This window comes from Euprymna scolopes, chromosome 27 (assembly GCF_053919585.1).
Source record: "Euprymna scolopes isolate OS-2025 chromosome 27, ASM5391958v1, whole genome shotgun sequence".
In the NCBI taxonomy this organism is placed as follows: domain Eukaryota; kingdom Metazoa; phylum Mollusca; class Cephalopoda; order Sepiida; family Sepiolidae; genus Euprymna; species Euprymna scolopes.
The window spans coordinates 8,199,841-8,221,681 of NC_136508.1; positions in this window are offsets into that span (position 1 = coordinate 8,199,841).

Genomic DNA, 21,841 nt, shown 5'->3' on the forward strand with positions numbered 1-21,841 from the left:
TCCGCCACAACAACTGAGATGCTCGGAAATTCACAGATATATTATGTGTAAACTCGTAAAAGCTTTGCGTAGAACAATTAACACTTTTTGGTATTACAGCCAGTCTTTACCGGTGCACACGGCTGGCACGGGGCAGCGTATAAAGTAAAACGCAGCTTTTTACATTTGTTTCCTTCTCCTAGATACATGTCTTTATGAAAACTGGGACGTTCGTTTCTCAGATACCTAACTGGAGATTTCAATGTTTAGGTGGGGTACATACATCGCCTAGACTTCCCAAATAGTAACACATCTGGGACTGGGCAGGATTAACGTTGCGTAACTTCAGTGATCTGGCGTTAACCAGTGTGATAACGTGATTGTTCCGTATATATGTATGTATATATATATATATATATATATATATGTATGCATATATATATATGTATGTATATATATATATATATATGTATGTATATATATATGTATGTATATATATATGTATGTATATATATATATATGTATATATATGTATGTATATATATATGTATGTATATATATATGTATATATATATATATATATATATATATATATATATATATATATATATATATATATATAACGGTTTATATACGAAAGGGTTCAGCGTAACATATTTCTCATATAATCATGACTAAATTTCGTCTCAGTAAATAGGTAGTTTCCTAAAATGAATGATGTAAGAAAATAGCATCAAATTGTGATAGACAGGTTTGGCACACACTAGAAGATGACGGGTATATTAAAAGTTTCTCTAATAAATAACATAAGCTTAAAAATGTAGGAGCGATATATGTATGATTTTGTAATATAATTAATCACTGAAACGTATTCAATGATCTACAACTTATAGGAATGACTAAGCTTTGAAATCGGGACCCTTTGATAAGATAAATAACCACCTACTATTGGGCCATTTCATACGACTACTGAATATATCGCGTTTTTAATATAGCTCTTGGTTTTTTGTTTGTGTTAGGAATTCGTTTTGAACAGATTCAATTATTTATACGAAAGTGCTCTTTTTCCTAAATGCGATTTTGGAACAATTTTCCCTTTGACCAATTTGTTACTCCCAAATGAGCAACTGAACATGCATTGTTTTTAAAATATAATTATTCACTTGCACGTGGTTCGTCGGTAACGACTCATACGAGTGGCTGACTCGATATAAAATATTTCTATTTAATATATATATATATATATATATTTGAATTCCTTCAAAAAGTATCGCTAACAACAACAAAAAAACCAATAACAAATAAATTTCCTTCTCTCGAAAAGAGAAACAAATAATCTAATTCATATATGAATCTTCTGAACGCTATTAAAAGTTAAATTCTTCACTAGTTTGTAGACGGAATGCGTTGTTGTGATAAGTGATTTTTTTCTCTACTAATTCGCACTTTTTATTTTAAGATTCAAATATTAATAACGACATTTTATTTCAGTATTTAATTTATGTATTTCTGTTGTATTAAATGCTAGCTTCTTTTTTTTTTTCTCGTTTATAAATGTTTATTTATCTACCGAGTTGATTGCAAAAATAGATTACCTAATTGTACTCATTTTTAGTTCGTGGGAGGGGAATCTATCACCATACTTTCCCTTAAACAGGTCCGTTGGACTTTTATTAAGTACAATACTTAATAGTTATTTTTTATTTTTTATTTATTTTTTATTTTATTTTTTTTTTAATGGAGAGTAGAAAACGCATTGTGGATGCGTTATCGGCAGCTCCTGTTACTCTCGCTTCTTCTTATTTGTCCCTCAGTCCTCATTTTTAAATGAGTGATTTTTCTGACAAAGGGAGAAGAAAAAGCTGTTTTCTAGGTTGGCAGTATTTTTGCGCGAACAGTTGGCAGAGTTGGTGGAAATTTTCTGTTTCTATGTCTATCCTTGTAGCCATGTCACTAGTAAGGGTGCTGGAGGTAAACGTTTTGTCTGGGCTGACGTTATCCGCCTGATAGTCAGGGACCCGAACCTTGGATTAACCACTAAGGAGGCTGTCCTATCAGCAGGTGCAAAGTACTGGGGCTGCTGTATTGCCATTTGGTGAATGGAATCTGGACCATGCAGTAGCTTCTGGTGGGGCCTCTCGATGCCATACTAGTAGGTAATTGTTACGGCTTTACCTTATCATGTGGTACAAAAAAAAATTCTTCGTTTCTTTTTCTCTCTTAGTTTCCCCTCTCTGTCCTGCTCTAAGTAAATCTGTCGACCTAGTCCACAAATTCCAAAATTTCATCATGACAAGTTTCAAGAAAAAATACACGATTAAACCCGGTTCTCCAACTTCCAACGTAGACCCCTACTACCATGTCTCCTTCTCCAACATACGGGCTCTACGTTCTAACCTTCCAGAGGTTGAAACCCAATTACAGGAGACTAAACCAGACCTTTTATTTTTAAGTGAAACTGGCATTGGACAGGCTATTTCCCTAGATGAGTTTGCAATTACAGGATACTCTAACTTAACTTCTAAATCTGACCCCAAAGATCGCCATGGGCATGGAATATGTGCCTATATTAAAGATAGCTTTCCATGTGGGAGGGACATCTCCAGGGAAGATCCTAACTTACCCTATATGTGCTTCCGGGTTGCTTTAGCTCACACTACTGCATTTATATTTACTCTCTATCGCCCCCACAACAGCGGAGTTACTATCTTTCAAAGCATATCTGAGAAAATTGACCAAGTCCTTTCTACTTATCCTTCAGCTAACATTCACGTATGTGGAGACTTCAATGTTCACAACGTCGAATGGTTGACCCACTCAAACAAGACCGATGATGAGGGGAGGTTCTGTCATGATTTCTCCATTGCCTATGACCTCACTCAGATTGTTCAGGAACCTACCCGTGTGCCCGATAATGACGGCCAGTATGCGAGCCTACTAGACCTGTTTCTCACAACTTGCCCTGAACTATGTTCAGTTTCTGTTCTGTCGCCTCTTGGATCTTCCGACCACTCTGTTGTATCAATTAAGATAAAAATGAAATGTAATAAGTCCCCAGACGTACCACTTCATCGTACAGTATATCGATACACTAAGGCTGACTGGGATAGCTTCCGTACATTTATATCTGATCTACCTCTGCATTCCATGATTAAAAATGATGTGTCCTCTATAGTATTAGACCTAACTGAATGGTTAATTGTAGGTATTGACCATTTCATACCCTTTAAAAAGTTTCAGCAAAAACCTAACAGCCAGCCATGGTTCTCTCCAGAATGTGCTGCTGCCATTGCGCACAGAAATCACTTTTTCCACTGCTTCAAACGTAATAGATGTATGGAAACTAAAGCCGTTTTCAGGACTGCCAGCAACCATTGTAAGAAAGTAATAAGGAACGCAAGAGAGTTGTATGCTCAATCTGTTAAGTCCAAAGTAGCTGAGCAGCGGCTTGGTTCCCACCAGTTTTGGCAAATAGCAAACAGAATCCTGAACAGAAGCGTGTGCTCCATCCCAACTGTTATCAATGGACCTGAGGTAATCTCGTCAGCATCAGACAAAGCCAAACTCTTTGTCAAGAACTTTGCAGCTAATTCTACCCTTTGCGACCAAGACCGCCAACCCCCAATATTTCCTCCTGTATCAGAAAACACGCTATGTGATATACGTATATATGTACGTGATGTTGCCAAGCTAATCAAAAACCTTGATTCCAGTAAAGCAACTGGCCCTGATGGTATTCCAATTATAGTACTCAAAAAACTTCAACCTGAACTAGCGCCCATACTTACAAAACTGTTTAAACGTTGTCTTAAGGAGAATAGTTTCCCATCTCCCTGGAAAATCTCATCAGTATGCCCTGTATTTAAGAATTCAGGTGATCGCTCATCCCCCTCTCAGTACAGGCCAATAAGTCTCCTGTGCGTCATGAGTAAGTTGCTAGAATCTGTGTTAAATACAGAAGTAATCCAACATCTCAACAAAAATAACCTTCTTAGTGACACTCAATATGGTTTCCGTTCTGCTAGATCTACAGCAGATGTCCTTACAGTTATATCGCATAGGATTAGCAAATCTCTCGACGGTGGCAATCTTTCTAGGGCAATTGCTCTTGACATATCTAAAGCCTTTGATAGGGTATGGCATAAACGTATACTTCATAAGATCGCTAGCTATGGTATAGTTGGAAAAGTCTTCTCAATTATTAAATCATTTCTTTCTGATAGGTTCATAAGAGTAGTAGTTGAGGGGCAAAAATCAGAAGCTCTCAGTATTAATGCCGGTGTCCCTCAGGGATCCATCCTGGGCCCAACTCTTTTCCTGATCTACATTAATGATCTTCCAAATCATATCCTTACATCATTTGTAGACATTTATGCTGACGACACTACCATTTATGGTACCACATCTAAGACAGTATACGAGCAAGTACTCTCCAATTCTCTCTCCTCTGATCTTGAGCATGTAGTACAATGGGGAAAGGAGTGGCTGGTTACCTTTAATGCATCTAAAACCAAGCTTCTCTCTTTACATCATCAACATTTTAATCCACATTTGTCATCAATTGAAATGAATGGCTCTCGTCTTCAGGAGGCCTCAAGTTTTGACAAGCTTCTGGGCTTGACCATTACTCCTGATCTTAAATGGAACACGTATATCAAATCTGTTGCCAAGGCCGCTGGAAAAATGGTGGGATCTTTCTATCGATCCAGTAGATATCTCACTGCTGATGCTATTCTCTATCTATATAAGAGCCAGGTACGTCCAAGGATGGAATACTGTTGCCACATCTGGGCAGGAGCTGCTAGAAAGGACTTGTCCTGCCTTGATAGAGTTCAAAATAGACTTCGTAGCCTCGTAGGAGATGTCCTTTTCTCCTCCTTACAACCTCTATCTCACAGAAGAGATGTTGCGAGTTTGTCTCTGATGTATCGTTATTTTCATGGAAAGTGTTCATCTGAGCTTCAATCTATGGTCCCCCCTCGCCAAACTTTCACAAGAAACACTCGTCTAGCTGTAAACACTATCAATAATTTCCCCCACTCTTTATCTGTGCCTAAACCTAAACATAGATTCCATGAACAAAGCTTCTTTCTTAGAACTGCACGCCTGTGGAATTGTCTTCCGTTTTCCTGCTTTCCGGCTGACTACAATATGGTTGTGTTCAAGTCTAAGGTAAATAAGTTCTTGATGAGCCGTTCCATATAAGTTATTAAATTTACCAAATTGTCATTACTAATGATTACTATATTGACCAACTTCTACTGTACACTCTTTAACCCTTATCCTTGAGTGGCCTCTGGGCCTTGATAATGTGGTGATGCCTTTGTAAAAAAAAAATATATATATATATATGAAGATTAAATTTACTATTTTACCACGTACAGTTTATTGTTAAAATATGCTAATTGTCGGCATATTAATCAACCACCAATGTAGGAAAATACGTCCAATTACTCCTAGTATATCATATTTCAATTTTTCCTAACTATTCTCAAAGAACAATGATGGCATATCCTCCAATTGTTATTATTTATTATTAAATATTAAATAATCCTAAGGTTCAGTTATATTTTAACCAACATTTGCATGAACGTGAATTTCCCAGTTATAACGTACACATACCGAACATATTGAAGTTTTTTATTAAATCCATGTTGAAATTAATGTCAAACCGAAAGATAATTTTCATAAAATTCTACTAGTTTTCGTAATTTTTCCATATATATATATATATATATATATATATATATATATATATATATATATATATATATATACACAAATATATATGCATATATATATATATATATATATGTGTTTGTGTGTGGCTGTTGTGTGTGTCTGTTGTTGTTGTGTCTATATGTATATATATATATATATATATATAAATATATATATATATGTATATATACGCTTTTAATAGAATCTTTTTTCAGAAACATTCAAGTCGTTTGTTAACACATTTTACTGACGAACTAAACTCATCACAATTATCTTAAAAGTTCGTTTATTCCACGAATGCAATGCCAGGACAATTTAAATATATCATCGTATTGAATTGAGCCTTATATTTTAATAACTAAATAAAAGTGCATAAAATTAAACCTGTACGATAGATGAGAAAACGCTTACAGATCTAGTAATGAACTGTTTTTTTTTAGCCCTTTTATTTTTGCTTCAAATTTACTGGGGTAAACATCATTTGATATCATACTTTTTTTTTCTAATAGGAAAGCCTATCGGTATCTGAATAATTCTATATTTTACGAACGGGATTCTTTAAACATTTTCTAAGTAATTAATTATCATACATTTAAAGCAAAGTTATATGCGTTTATGTTTACCATATTTACGTGTTAAAAGTTAAAACATATATGAAACGTAACTTAATGAATTAAAACTCCAAGTGTTTGATCTTATATTCCCAAACTTTTTTTAAGAAAAGAATAGAATCAATGGTATTACATGCATTTATTGTAGAATATTTAAAGATAGTGTTGATCTAAGATAAAAGAGGGTATATTAATCAATGTATAGAGTGCGAGAGATATAAATATCTTAATAAAAATAAAAGTTGTTGATTTATATGTACATATATATGTATATATATATATATATATATATATATATACTAGCATGGGTTCCCGGAGTTGCCCAGGTGTTTGGAGGTGTATGCTGAGCAAAACAGCAAAAAAACAAAAACCGGTATTTTTTTTAAACTTTGACCCCTACTAGGACCCCATAACATTTTTTGTTTTTGGGCTCGAATTAAGTTAATAAGTTAGATCTTTGTCCAAGGAACCTATATCTAAAATTTCAAGTGCGTAGACCAAAAATTGTCGGAGGAGTTAGGAAGAGTTCTCAAAGGTCAAATCGTTGAACTTTGACCTCTTAATCGCCAAATTTCTGGCCAAAAACGGATCACATTTATTTTCCCAAATCTCAATAACCTGTATATCAAATTTTGAGTCTGTAGACTAAAAATTGACAGAGTTGTTTCGTTGGGAAATGTGCACACAGATACGTTTACTTTTATAGATATACAAGCATTTAAGCCAGTCGTTGCCCGGGTGCTTGGATGTGTGTGTTGAACAAAATCAGTGGTAGTAGAAAGGCAGGCTCGAACCCGTCTCGCAAAGGAGGAAAAGAACGGATTAAAACCTTACATTTATTCTGTTACGACCACCGCCAAACAGAGAGCGATATATATATATTTTTTAATTAAGGCTAGACAATCTAAAGAAGTGGATAACTTTTTAAAATATCGGCGAAAAAAATCACCTCCCCCTGTAGAAAGGGCCTTGTTGAAGGGTATATATATATATGTATATATATATATATATATATATATATATATATATATATATACACTTATTCGAATGTACATTTTATGTTTTAATTATGTATGTATTAGGTAAAGTATTAGGTAAAGTAAAATTGATTAAGCAACATTTGTTATGGTATATATTTAAATAATAAGACCACACTGCCGGCATTATCCAACACAGATAGAATTCCGTACGTACACGTATAAATAAGAAGACAAAACAAGTAAAAAGTTTTTTTTCAAGCCGAATACATACTGTGACAATCTAATTGCTGTAGACACTATCATAATTAGAATGGCCTCGTTCTGTTTATGTGTCTATTTTGATTTTACCCCATCGGTGGCTTCATTTTGTACGACTCTAAAATCAATATCTATTATCTCTTTGCATTTCTTTTATGTCTTTCATGGTGTGAATATGGATAGTAGAACCATTGTCATAACCCGAGGTTACACGGTTTTGCACTCACTGTGCAAGATCTCAATGTCTACTGAATTCGCTTGCATACAATTGTTTTTGCTGGAACATGAGGAAAAAAGAAACAATATATAATGTCTGTAAACGAAGAGTTGGGCAAATATGTTATAGAGCAAAATATCCATTGTACAGAGTTTTTCAATGAATACGCAAATATTTTACGCTGAACCTCTCGTATATAAACTGTTATATATATATATATATATATATATGTATGTATATATATATATATATATATATATATATATATATATATATATATATATATATACGGCACAATCACGTTACCACACTGGTTAACGCCAGATCACTGAAGTTACGCAACGTTAATCCTGGCCAATCCCAGATGTGTTACTATTTGGGAAGTCTAGGCTATGTATGTACCCCACCTAATCATTGAAATCTTCAGTTGGGTATCTGAGAAACGAATGTCTCAGTTTTCAATAAGGCATATATATGAATATTTACTAGAAATAATAATCGAGGTGGCAAATTATAAGAAACATTTTACATTGACAATGCTTTACTAACTTGTTCACCCCTTTAATTACATATGCATTTTGGCACTTATATGAACACTCATTTTTTCGCATAACATATTTGCATACGCTATGTACATATATGCCGTGCGGGGTTCAATTGTCTTTTTCCCATGACCAAAAAAGAGTAATAAATTGTTATCTTGTGTTTGCAGATCAAATAACGCTTATTAGTAACTAGAAATGCGCATTTCTAAAATCGGCAAATTATAAAACTAAAGACTTCCGCCATTGCATGCCCGCATGACTGCGCACAAAAATAGTGTTAGTTTCGTAGAGCAATATCATAGAATTCATTACGTTTCTTTCTGAGGTGAAACCTGATCGTACCACACGTACATATCTGGCCAAAGTGAAAACAATATCATCACCTTACTTGGTGTACATTTCATTAACCACGTAGATCGACCCAGACGAAATCCGATCCCAACGTGTTTCTGGTGATTTCTGTAAGATAAATCCTTTGTGACATAAACATAAATCTATTACGATTATGTAGAAAAGTATAAGAACAATTGATTCAAGCAAAGTCAACGCCAGTTAATTTCCGATGAAGTACATTACATGCAAAATAGAATAATAATAAGTTACATTTAAAATTTAATTGAAATTAATGTTTATTTATATACTAATACTATGTGTATTAGCTCACAAAAAGAGCTTTGCTATTTGTCACTATGACCTATATATATATATATATATATATATATATATATATATACATATATATGCATATATATACCTATATATATATATATACATATATATATACATATATATATATATATATATATATATATAAGACTAAACACAAAGTGACAATCACATATATATTTTGTTTTATAGATCTATTCATCTATTCGATAAATGCGGTGCATTCTCGAGCGTCTTTTACCGATATCATTTACCTTTTTCACTTAGTTTATAAGTTTCATTTCAATCATTTCGTCTACAAATGTCATTTTTCTTACAATTTCAATCATTTCGTCTACAAATGTCATTTTTCTTACAATTTCAATCATTTCGTCTACAAATGTCATTTTTCTTATCAAGGTCCGAAGGCCACGCAGGGATAACGGTTATTGCGTGTACAGTAATCAATGAGATAGTATTGTAGTAATCATTTGTATTGGCGGTTTTGATAGAGTATCTTACTTAAGAGGGCGGTTCGTCAGGAGTTTTTTTATGTTGGACTTAGAGACATCCAACTTGTAGTCAGGTAGGAAACAGGCAAGCGACAGAGAGTTCCACTGGGATGCAGTTCAAAGAAAGAAGCTTTACTCATGCAATCTACGTTGGAATTTAGGCACAGATAAAGAGTGGCGAAATTTATTGACAGTAGTTTCAGCAAGACGGGTATTTATCGTGAAAGATTGGCGAGGGGAGACGAGGGATTGGAGCTCATACGAGCACCTGTATGGAAATAACGTAAAAATAAAGACAGCCTCGCAACGTCTCTTCCGTGGGAGAGAGGTTGCAGGGAAGAGAAAAGGGCATCCTCCACTAAACCACGAAGTCTGTTTTGTACTCTGTCAAGGCAGGATAGGCTATTTTTAGAAGCTCCTGCCCAGATGTGGCAGCAGTACCCCATCCTTGGACGTGCGTGGCTTTCATACAGATTGAGAATTGCAGTAGTAGTGAGATATCTTCTGGAGCGCTAGAAGAATACCATCATTTTCCTAGCGTTCCTGGCAACCTATGTGATGTGCCCGTTCTATCTCAGATCAGGAGTACTGGTCAAACCCAAAAGCTTGTCAAAACATGGAACCTCCCAAAGAGAAGAGCCATCCAATTCAATTGATGCCAGATGAGCGTCAGATTGTTGATAATGTAAACATAGAAATTGTTTTGGATGCATTAAAAGTGGCCAGCCACCTCTTCGCCCATTTTACCACGCGCTCAAGATCAGAGGGGAGAGAATTAGGGAGAACTTTGTCATTTACGGCCATAGATGGTCGTGTCATCAGCATAGATGTCACCGAATTATTTAAGTATGTGTTTTGGGAGATCATTGATGTAGATCAGGAAGAGATCTGGGCCCAGGATGGACCCCTGGGGGAGTCCAGCATAAATACTGTGATCCTCTTATTTCTGCCCATCGATCACTATTCTTATGAACCTATCAAAAAGAAATGATTTAATGATTGAGAAAACATTTCCAGTAATAACCTAGCTGGAAATCTTGTGAAGTAGGCCCTTATGCCATACCTTATCGAAGGCCTTCGATATGTCAAGAGCAATTTCCCTGGAAATGAAACCATTGTCAACAGATTCACTAATCCTATGTGATATAACCGTTAGCACATCTGCTGTAGATCTTGCAGAGCAGAAACAATATTGTGTGTCACTAAGAAGGTGGTTTCTGGTGTGTTGGTTGACTATTTCTTTATTTAATATGGATTCAAAGAACTTACTCATGGCACACAGGAGACTTATTTGTCTGTACTGAGAGGGAGGTGAGTTTTTAACCTGAATTCTTAAATACAGGGCATACTGATGAGGTTTTCCAGGGGATTGGAAAGCACTTCTCCTTAAGGCAATGCGTAAACAGTTTTGTAAGTATGGGGGCAAGTTCTGTTTGGATCTTTTTCAGCACTATAACTGGAATGCCATCATGCCCATTTGCTTTACTGGAATCAAGGTTCTTGATTCAATTGGCGACCTCACGCACATATATTTTTATGTTGCATATCGTGTTGTCTGTTATGGGAGGAAATAAAGCGAGTTGATGGTCATTGTCGCATAGGTTAGAATTAGCTGCAAAGTTCTTGGGAAATAGTCTGCCCTTAGCTGATGCTGACGAGATGACCTCAGGTCCATTGATGATAGTTGGGAGAGAACGCACGCGTCTGTTCAAGATCGGTGGAGAGGTACGTCTGAAGACATATTATAGTTCATTTGAATCTTAACTACTACACCAGAGGTGTCAGAGGATCCCAGAGGAGATAGAACGGAACATGAACACAGTTCAGGGAAGTTGTGAGGAAAAGGTCTAGAAGGCTTGCAAATTGACCGGTAGTATCGGTCACATGGGTGGGTTCATGAACAATCTGAGCGAGATCATAGGCAATGGTAAAATGATGTCAAAACCTCTCCTCGTCATCGGTTTTATTTGAGTGGGTCAGCCATTCCACATTATGGACATTGAAGTAACCGCAGATGTGAATGTTAGCCGAAGGATTAGCAGACAGGATGTGGTCAATTTTCTCAGATATGCTCTTAAAGATAGTAACCTCGCTGTTGTGGGGGCGATAGAGGATAATTATGAATGCAGTGGTGTAAGCTAGTGCAACCCGGAAAGCAACCTTTGATGTAGGTGCATATTCCATTCCCATGGCGATCTTGTGGGTACGATTTAGATGTTAAGTTGGAGTATCCTTTAATTATGAATTCGTCTAGGGAAGTGGTGTGCCCTATTCTAGTTTTACCTAGAAAGAATATGTCCGGTTTCGTCTCCTGTAATTGTGTTTCAACCTCTGGAAGGTTGGAACGTATACCCCTTATGTTGGAGAAGGAGAGCTGGTAGTAGGGGTCTACGTTTCTGGATGGGGTTCTAGATTTATTCGTGTTTCTGTTTTGGAGATTTTTCATGAATAAGGTTTTGGGGTTGTGGAGCAGGTAGGTAGACTTGGTTTGAGCAGGACAGGGAGGGAAAACAAGACAGAAAAAGACAAGATTTTTTTGTGCCACATAATAAGGTAAAGCCGTAACAATTGCGCACTAGCATGGCATCGAGAGGTCCTACCAGAAACTACTGTATGGTCCAGAATTAATTCACTAACTGGCAATACAGCAGCTCCGGTACTTTGCACCTGCTGGTAGGACATCCTCCTTAGTGGTTAATCCAAGGCTCGGTCCCTAACAATCAAGCGGGTAACGTCAGCCCAGATGAAACGTTTGCGTCCAGCGCCCTTACTAGTGACATGACCACAAGGATAGACATAGAAACAGAATTTTTTCGACAGCTCAGGCTACTCTTTACAAAGTAATACCAACCTGGGAAGCAGCTTTTTCTTCAAACTTTGTCAGAAAAATCACTCATTGGAACTGAGGACTGAAGGGCAAAAAAAATGAGAAGCGAGAGTTACCGGAGCTGCCGATAACACATTCACATGCATTATCTACTCTCCATTGAAAAAAAATTTAAAAAAACAGGTGAGAAGGACTTATTAATATCTACTTAGTATAAGTCCGTTGCCCGATCCACGACTTACGTAGTACTTGAAGATAGTCTCCCCTCCTATGTTAATGCCTGGATACTTTTGTCGACATCTAGGTCGAGCTAAGATGGTAAACGCTTCCAGATCCACCTCATAATTAATATTTTATAATGGAACTTTTATCAAATTTAACAAGTCTGGTTATTTTTAACTCGTTTATAAAGCTGGTAAAGAAGTAATATCTTTAGGCTTAACTTTAGATGGAAGTAATGTATACTTCAGAAAAAAAATACAAAAAAAGCCGCGTGTTTTTGAGTTCAGATAATATGCAAATATAATTAAGAAATGTTCAATTTCATGGGATACTTTTTTTTCGTTTTAAATATAAGAAAAAATATTGGTTAATAATAGTATTTTTGACAAAAAAGATTTAGGAGAAAGATAAGAAAACAAGATAACTATTTAGGATTCAAGTCAAACCTGTAATGAGGAAAAAGAAAGAAAAAATTAAAAAAATAGACATGTAAGTGTTTTTAGATTAGTAGGCTGAAAAGTTACGAACAGAAAAGTTTCTTAGCTTTTGGGACATTAGTGTTCGAATTAGCTTGGAAGCGATAGCTTAAAGAGGACGAATGCCAGCCAGTGAGTCAGTCTGCTTTTATGCCGTTATTTAAAGGGGGTGTTGGGTGGCGGTGGTCGTGGGGGGGCTTGTTGAGTTTTGTGTTTTTATTTTATTCTTTAAATTCAACATTGAATTATCTATCTAATGCCCGAATGATCGACCATTACAAAATAAATCTATAAATATAAAAGCGAAAATGTATGTATGTATGTGGGTTCGCTTTTTCTGTGTGTCTACAAAAGGCTTTTTTCAGAGAAGCGGTCGGTCGGTTCACAACTTTTTAAAACATTTATATCACATATAAATCGTAATATCTCACAGGTAACAACGAAGCTAGCCTGCCTATTTAATTTGCTCGATTTAAGGAAGATTATTATTCAATATTTGTCGCTCGCCGTATGTGGGTTAGTCTTTTTTCCTATAATATCTGGGGGGGGAGCGTTCAGCAGTAAATGAAATCCCGCAGTCAAACTTGACCTCATTAACTCATTAAAACAAGAACCTGCTAAATCCAAGTAATTAAATGAATTCAAATGTGTTTCCGTAAGCATGTCGCGGTGGAGCAATGGTTAACGTCGCACGTTTTTTTTCACAATTTGCCTCAGCGGTTCGGGTTCGATCCTCATACTTATTTTTTTAACTCACCTCCCGCCACACGCACACTCCTTCAAATGCCGGGTACCCTTCGCTAGTATGCTCTGATGGAACTTTTATCAAATTGAAAATGCCTGGTTATTTCCAACTCGTGTAAAAAGCTGGTTAAGAAGTAATAACTTTAGGCTTATGCATTAGTTTTAGCTGGAAGTAATGTATACTTCAGAAATACAAAAAAAGCCGGGCGTTTTTGAGTTGAGATGATATGCAAATATAATTTGGGACATGTTCAATTTCATGGGAGACTTTTTTTTCGTGTTAAATATAAGAAAAAAGTATTGGTTAATAATAGTATTTTATTTTATCGCTGTTAATTTATATTAAGTAATTGTTTCTATTCTTTTGCATTTACTCTTTATTTAAAGTATATATTTAATTTCATTGAATTATATTTCGGTATATAACTCGAAATGCCCTTAAACTGTAAAATGCCTTTACCGTCCAGCCCATTTAATATCCAAGTCTAGCGTATTTAAGCACTTAACATTATCTCAATAACTGCCCGGATATCATTTCCATGATCATCTTATAAATAAGATACTCTAACATGCCTATGACTAGTTGTCACATACATATTTTGTAATGTAACATAATCTCTCCCTTTCAAAAAAGAAGTATTAGTTTTCGAAATGCTTAGCATAAATATATTAAAGACGCCAATATAGCTGGATACGAACTCTGGTTTGAATTGATGACTCAATATATAATATAACAGTGTATATTTCGATAATGGCACTATATTTCCTGTTGTGTCTAAGTTGCGCCTACATTGTTTATCTTTTATTGTATCAATAATCCTCATTTAAAAAAAAAGATTTACACAATTTTGCTCCTCTCACCCCAATATATATATATATATATATATATATATATATATATTTATATATATATATACGTATATATGATTTTCAGAATGTGAGAGATTGTACATAATATATTACACAGCCAAACAACGCCGCAGCCCACAAGAGCAATGCCAGTCAAACAACCGGAAGTCCAAGACTCGAGTTTCGCCCTCATCTGAAAATTCTATCATAAGTTGCTCGCTTGTTTAGCATTGCTGGATGGCATCGTCCTTTCGAGTTAAACCACCTACTTGTGAGACATCGGCTTGGGGTTATTAGCTGGTTGGATGACCGCGCTCCTTGTTGAGACGAAGTAGGTTCATTTCACAGTCGGATTTTGGCGAGGTTTGCTTGATCTTTGTTGGTTAATAGAAATTCTTGTGTGCGGGGCGTTTGCTCAGTTGGTAGAGTGTTTGCCTTGCATGCAATAGGCTCGGGTTCCGAATCATGAGTGTCTTACTGATGAGCCCAAATGAGGGCGAAACTCGAGTCTTGGACTTCCGGTTCTTTGACTGTCATGGCTCTTGTGGGCTGCGACGTTGGTTGGATGTGGAATTTATTATACATATATATATATATATATATATATATATATATATATATATATATATAGTGAGGAGAAGATTAATTTTAAAAATGATTGGATGTACTGAAAATATATAATAATGAAACGTAAAAATGTTTTCATAGATATGAAACAAACCATTTTCTAATTTTATTAAATTATAGGACAACTGCAGGTTTTATTTTTACACGGCAATTCTCAATTAATCGTAATAGACAATAATAATTTATTTTTTGTTTAAATTAATTTTCTTTTTATTTACAATTTAATTACGTACAAATTGTTTTATTCTCATATTAAACGTTATCTTAATTCTACTTGCTTAACCACAATTCCAATCTCTTCAGTTATAATAAAACAACGATATATGCGAAAAACCAAAAAATAAAAACAAAGAAACTTATATTTCATCTAGAATAAATTGGAGGATATAAGAAAAAAAATAAAAGCGAAATTGCTATTGTGTTTCCTTAAAGATTTTCCTGAAAGAAAATTCTTAAAAACATCTGCAGTAAATTATCAGTCTAGAAAACTAGGAATAAGTATAAATATTTTCTAATCATAGTAGTAAGAACTCCTTTTCATGGTCTGGGTATTTTTTGTTTCATTTTTAGAAATGTACAAGGAAAGAATAGTAAATATGAAAAAAAAGGAAACGCACGCTCTTCAGTAACATGTTAGTGCACATTCGCAGTGGAATGCATGTATGTAAACTACATTTTATTTGAGGGGGTGGGTTTTGCCGTCAATGTACATATAATCTAACGTAAACAACATTATCTACAAAAGTATATTTTAATTTTTTTTTCCATTAAATGCGTTCTTATATTAAATTAATGCCTCCTATTTTTCGCTCGAATTTATAGGTACAGATTACCAATTGTATTTAATCATGCTTTACGTAGTGCATTCCTTACTCTATAGTTTCCTTTCTATGTTGCAGAGAAATATTATAAGAACTTCTTGACACTAACTTCCTGACATAGATGTATGTCACGAGAAAATATACGACATTGAAATCCTGGCACATATGCATCGCAAATGTGTTTGACTACAAAAATAACAAGGCAGCAGAAATTGCAGATCTATTTTATTAAACCCATGCCGTTATGGGTCTTTACATTTGAGACCAGCCTTGAGGTATCACATAGTTTTATGTTTGTGCTTGCCAGGTTCTGTTTTTTGTACGCAGTATAAACAGATAATTTGTTCTAGCGTTATATATATATATATATGTATATATATATATATATATATATATATATATATATATATATATATATATATGTAATGATATTTAACATTGTCTGTTATCAGTAATTTGCTAAATATTTGATATAAGTCGTAGGTTATCTAAAATAAATTTGCATCGAAAATACTTACCTTTATACATTTAAAATTAATGCAGAAGTGTTATTCAGCTTCCAATAAGCATACAAATACAGTATAGTTTTCGAGAATGAAAATTTTTTAAATGTAAAAATAACAATTTATTTAAACATATAAAATAAAAAAAAATACCAATATAAAGGCGAAAGGTCCTTGTATTCATCGTCTTTATATATATATATATATAACGTAATACATTACTTAACCCCTGTTCTTAACAGCATGTTGCGAACTGAACGAGTGCCCAATTCACAGAAAGTTGATCCACTTCTCGTCAAACGAGGGGCGGTATAAGGCTATTATCGATAAATTCCCTATTTTAAATTATGACATACTCCTCTGGGATTTTCCCTTTTAAACCGAGCATAGCATAAGAGCAGGCATCTAGTAAGAGTTTAACTGTGAACTTTTTATACAATGCGATAAATCCAGTACACTGTAAAAAGATTTCACTATTTCCATAACAAAAAGAAAAAATAGAGAGTTTACGTGTTGCACAAAATAGATATAGAGTTTACGTAATTTTGTTGGCAAAACTTTTAATGTCCAGAAAATTCCAGCCATATCAATAAGCCAGTAAGATGCATTTGCTCTTAATTCATTTCAATTACATCCCAAATAAAAGGGAAATGACAAAATATGCAAAACTATTTTCATATATATTGTAAGGAAGGCACAAGGAAAATGAAGGTGTGTGTGCATATTTCACTTCGACGGGCATCAATTAAGTATACATTTTAACTTTTAATATCCTAAACAGATTTCTGGATGAACCGGACTTAAATTGACGGATGTAGTAATATCCATAATTCGTCTAAATATGCTAAAACTTATTGTTTTCAGGCAGGATGTATCACTACTTAGTTAGAAAATTAAAGCCTCCTACTCAAGTTCAAAGTAAATAACTTATAAAATATAGACAACGCATTATAGATAAATAATAGGTACAACAAATAAGATTATTTGTGAAAAAAACAATTATATAAAAAATATCCAGACGGATTCAGTTCAAGAGCAAACGAAATCACATGGGTACATGAAATTAAATACATAAGATTACAATGTTTATAGAGATGCTTTATAATAAAATAAAATATTAGTAAAAGAGAAAGCATGACAGAGTATACAAAATGCAACATTTTATTGCTTTAATAGTTTTAAGATATAGAACATACAATAGATATATTAAAAAATATTCAGATATTGCCAGTAAGAAAAAATGAAACCAAAAGATCAAAACTAATTTGTTCGATGTTGAGCGTCTTTTAATTTAATCATTAAGCTTATCTATAATGATATCAATCAGAAGCGTGTATCTTCCAAAAAAATAAAGTCAACCACACGATTCATTAAGACACAAATTACTCAGTACGAAAAAAAATGTTTATACTGTTATGCAATTTTAATTGCAATTTATTTAAATGTTAATTATTGTAAAACTAAAAAAAATATTTCAATTAAACCTGCGTCATATTCTCATTTTATTTACGTGTAATGAGATTGTAGGCTATTAATTTGACAGCAATTTATTTACTTCTATAATTTTTATTAAATATTAGCTCTAGCTATAATTGTCATATCCCGTGGAACTTTTAAGATTTTAACAGTGTACATATATATATATATATATATATATATGTATATGTATATGTATATATACGTATATGTATATATATATATATATATATATGTATATGTATATGTATATATACGTATATGTATATATACATATATGTATATATATGTATATATACATATATATGTATAGTTCTATATATGTGTGTATATGTATATATATTATATATATATGTGTATATATATATATATATATATATATATATATATATATATATATTTGCACATTCAATAGTACCCCACCAGAACTCTTTACTTTCGACACAGTATTATTATTTTTACGCTATTGATTTTCTCCTGATGAGATGATAGCTAGCTGAAAGAGCTCTCGAGAGACTTCCGCCCATTATATTTAAAACTATAAATATATATGTATATATATATATATATATATATATATATATATATATATACCCTCATGAGTAAAAAAAATATGAGCGAAGCGTGAGAGAATGAAGAAATCGTTTTTTTCAGTATTTTCTATGAATTCATATAAATTTTAACTGAAAACTTTTTTTGCAGATTATTATTATTATTATTATTATTATTATTATTATTATTAATATTTTTATTAATCTAGCATGCAATAATAAGTGGAAAAATTAATCCTAAAAATAATAAGACCGCATAAGTCAGTCACATGAATAAGTAAGACACCAATATTTTTATGCTCTTATGCAATTTTAATTGTAGTTTATTAAAATGTTTATTGTAGTAAAACTAAAAAAAAATATTTCAATTGATCCTGATAGATAAGTGCGGCATATTCTCATTTTATTACGTCAATGAGATTGTAGGCTATTAGTTTGACAGCAATTTATTGAATTCTATATTTTTTAAAGTATTAACTCTAGTTATAATTGTCATATACCGTGGAGCTGTAAAGATTTCATATATATATATATATATATATATATGTATATATATATATATATGTATATATTTATATATATATTATATATTATATATATGCATATGTATATGTATATATATATATATATATATATATATATATATATATATACTCATGAGTAAAAAATATGAGCGAAGCGTGAGAGAATGAGGAATTCGATTTTTCAATACTTTTCTATGAATTTATTTTTATTGTAACTGAAAACTTATATTTTGCAGATTATTAATATTATAGCATGTAATAATAAGTAGAAAAATTAATCCTAAAATAATAAGATAGCATCTTGGCGAGGATATAAAAAAAAAACGAATTGCAGGGTTAACGCAGTCGAAAATGATTTGGAAGCAGATTTTAGATATTTTTAGGGAAGAAAATTGGAAAACGTCTTTTTCTGCAGTGAAGCAAATTGGTCGGAGTTTCGAATACCAACGCTTGGTAAAACGGAAAGCTGGGTCTGCTAGCCCTAGAGCATTTACTTTGAAGGACGACAACATACTTAAATTAGCTGTTTTGAAGGACCGAAAGAACACTTATGTTGACCATAGCACATAATACAAAAGAGGGGCTGGAGATTCTCTTTCTAGCTATACTATATGTAGACGAATGAAAGAAATTATATTTTCTTCTAAAGATTGCCAACGAAGCCATTTTTATCTAAGCATAAACTTTTTTGTTGTTATATGAATCAAGATTAGTTAGTTATGCTCCCGATGCTCCCGAACGGTGCAATCGAAGAACTGAAGAAACATTTTTCGCAAAGTTGCATATAATGACAGTAAAATACGAGAATGGAGGGATAATGGCATAATAAACTTTTACTGGAGTTGGGAAATGTATTAGACATGAGAATTCAATCAATGCAAAGGTATACATTCGAATATTAGAAACAGGACTGTTACTAATATCTAGAAGCTGGGAATATCCCAAAACATTGTTTTCAACATGATAATGCCTCTGCACACACTGATAAAGTCACAAGAGTATGGTTATCTCATAATTTTATTAATGTGATATGTTGGCTAGGTGAAAGCGCGTATTTGAACCGAATCTAGAATATTTGGTCCATAATATCTTGTGCATTGGCTAGAAGAACTGTCGAGAATAATAAGAAACAGTGGGAAGCTGTTCAAAGCGAATGGAATAGCATCTCCTCTTCGCAGTGTTTTTCTTTAGGTGAGTATATGTATATATATATATATATATATATATATATATATATAAACATGTTGATCTATTAAAGAAATCAAAAGGGAATATGATTCCATACTAAGCAATTATTAATGTAATTATTTGTTCCTCTGTTATTAGTCTCGTTTCAGTTTCCTTTTTTAATTGTTCGTAGTTCAATATAGCTTTTTAATGTAATAAAATATATAAAAATTGTTTGGTCCATTTTTTGCTGATGAGTTACGTATATGTATATATGTATATATATATATATATATATATATATATATATATATATATATTATGAAAGTAGAATTTCTTAAATACAATATGGATATTTCTATTAACTCAAATGTTATATCGCTACATCTATTGACATTATTCTGACTTGTATATAAATACACGGATACTAAATTAGATTGATTACATTGATGCGTAGCAAAAAAGTGATCAACACCCATCAAATTTCATATTATTTCCTTTCTGTATTAACAAATGAAAATTTAGCCACCGATTGCAACATTACAGGAAACCTATCATAAAAGACCTTATAATAAGTATGACAAGGCAATTTGCATTGCACATTTTTTATTCTGTAGACAGCTGACTATAAATGTAAGCAATGTTATTAAAATGAATGTCGAATTCGTACGTTTAATACGGTGGAACGATAAAATTGTCGCTTAAAGAAAAATCGGCATGATTATTTTTACGTTGGAGGAAACACGGTTTGGATGCACCCCACTTTTTTGTTGTTGTTGTTGTTTTTTGCCAATTATGTATAAATCTCAAGAGCGGTAGGAGCCTACCTTCAAGTCTGAAACTTACAAAATATTTCCCGAGTGAGAACGGAGATGCACTTATATAAAATCGGTCTCTAGCGATCAAAGTTATGACAACAAAACTATTGCCAACACCATTAATATGCAACGATGTATACTATGAATAACAGAAACCTGCCCAGTGTGACGAAAAGAAATTTTCCAGCGACGGCTATGGTCTTTATTGTGGTTTCAAGTAAGAGCGACATAATGCCATCTCACATCTTCGTAATTGAATGTCAACACCATAGTGTGCCTGGATGTGCTAGAGAGTGTGATGACACCCTAGTGAAATCATGTTGCCGCCAATGTCTTATAATACAGTCAAATATTTAAATGTACGTGTGCACGTTCAAATATTTAAATATAGGTGCGCACGTTTCGATATAAAAGAGAACTTGTATTCGTTAGCTTCAACAGATATACTTAAATATAGATATATTTTCTACAAGTAATCTATCTATCTATCTATACTCCTATGAATTCTTTTTTCTTTTCGGTGTATTGATATTTATATTAAAACCCCTATTTTCGATTTATTTAAAATTACAACTGTTATATATGGGTTGTGGAATGCATTCATTAGCAAAAGATTGAGCTAATTTGCATATTCTTTTAAACCATCACTTTAATTAATTCCCCATTAGTTGCTTCGGTATTCTAATGGAATAATCATCTTTAGTAAACTATGAGGGGCGTGCAATAAGTAATACCCGTGACCCACTTCCCATAGTGGTAGAGCAACGA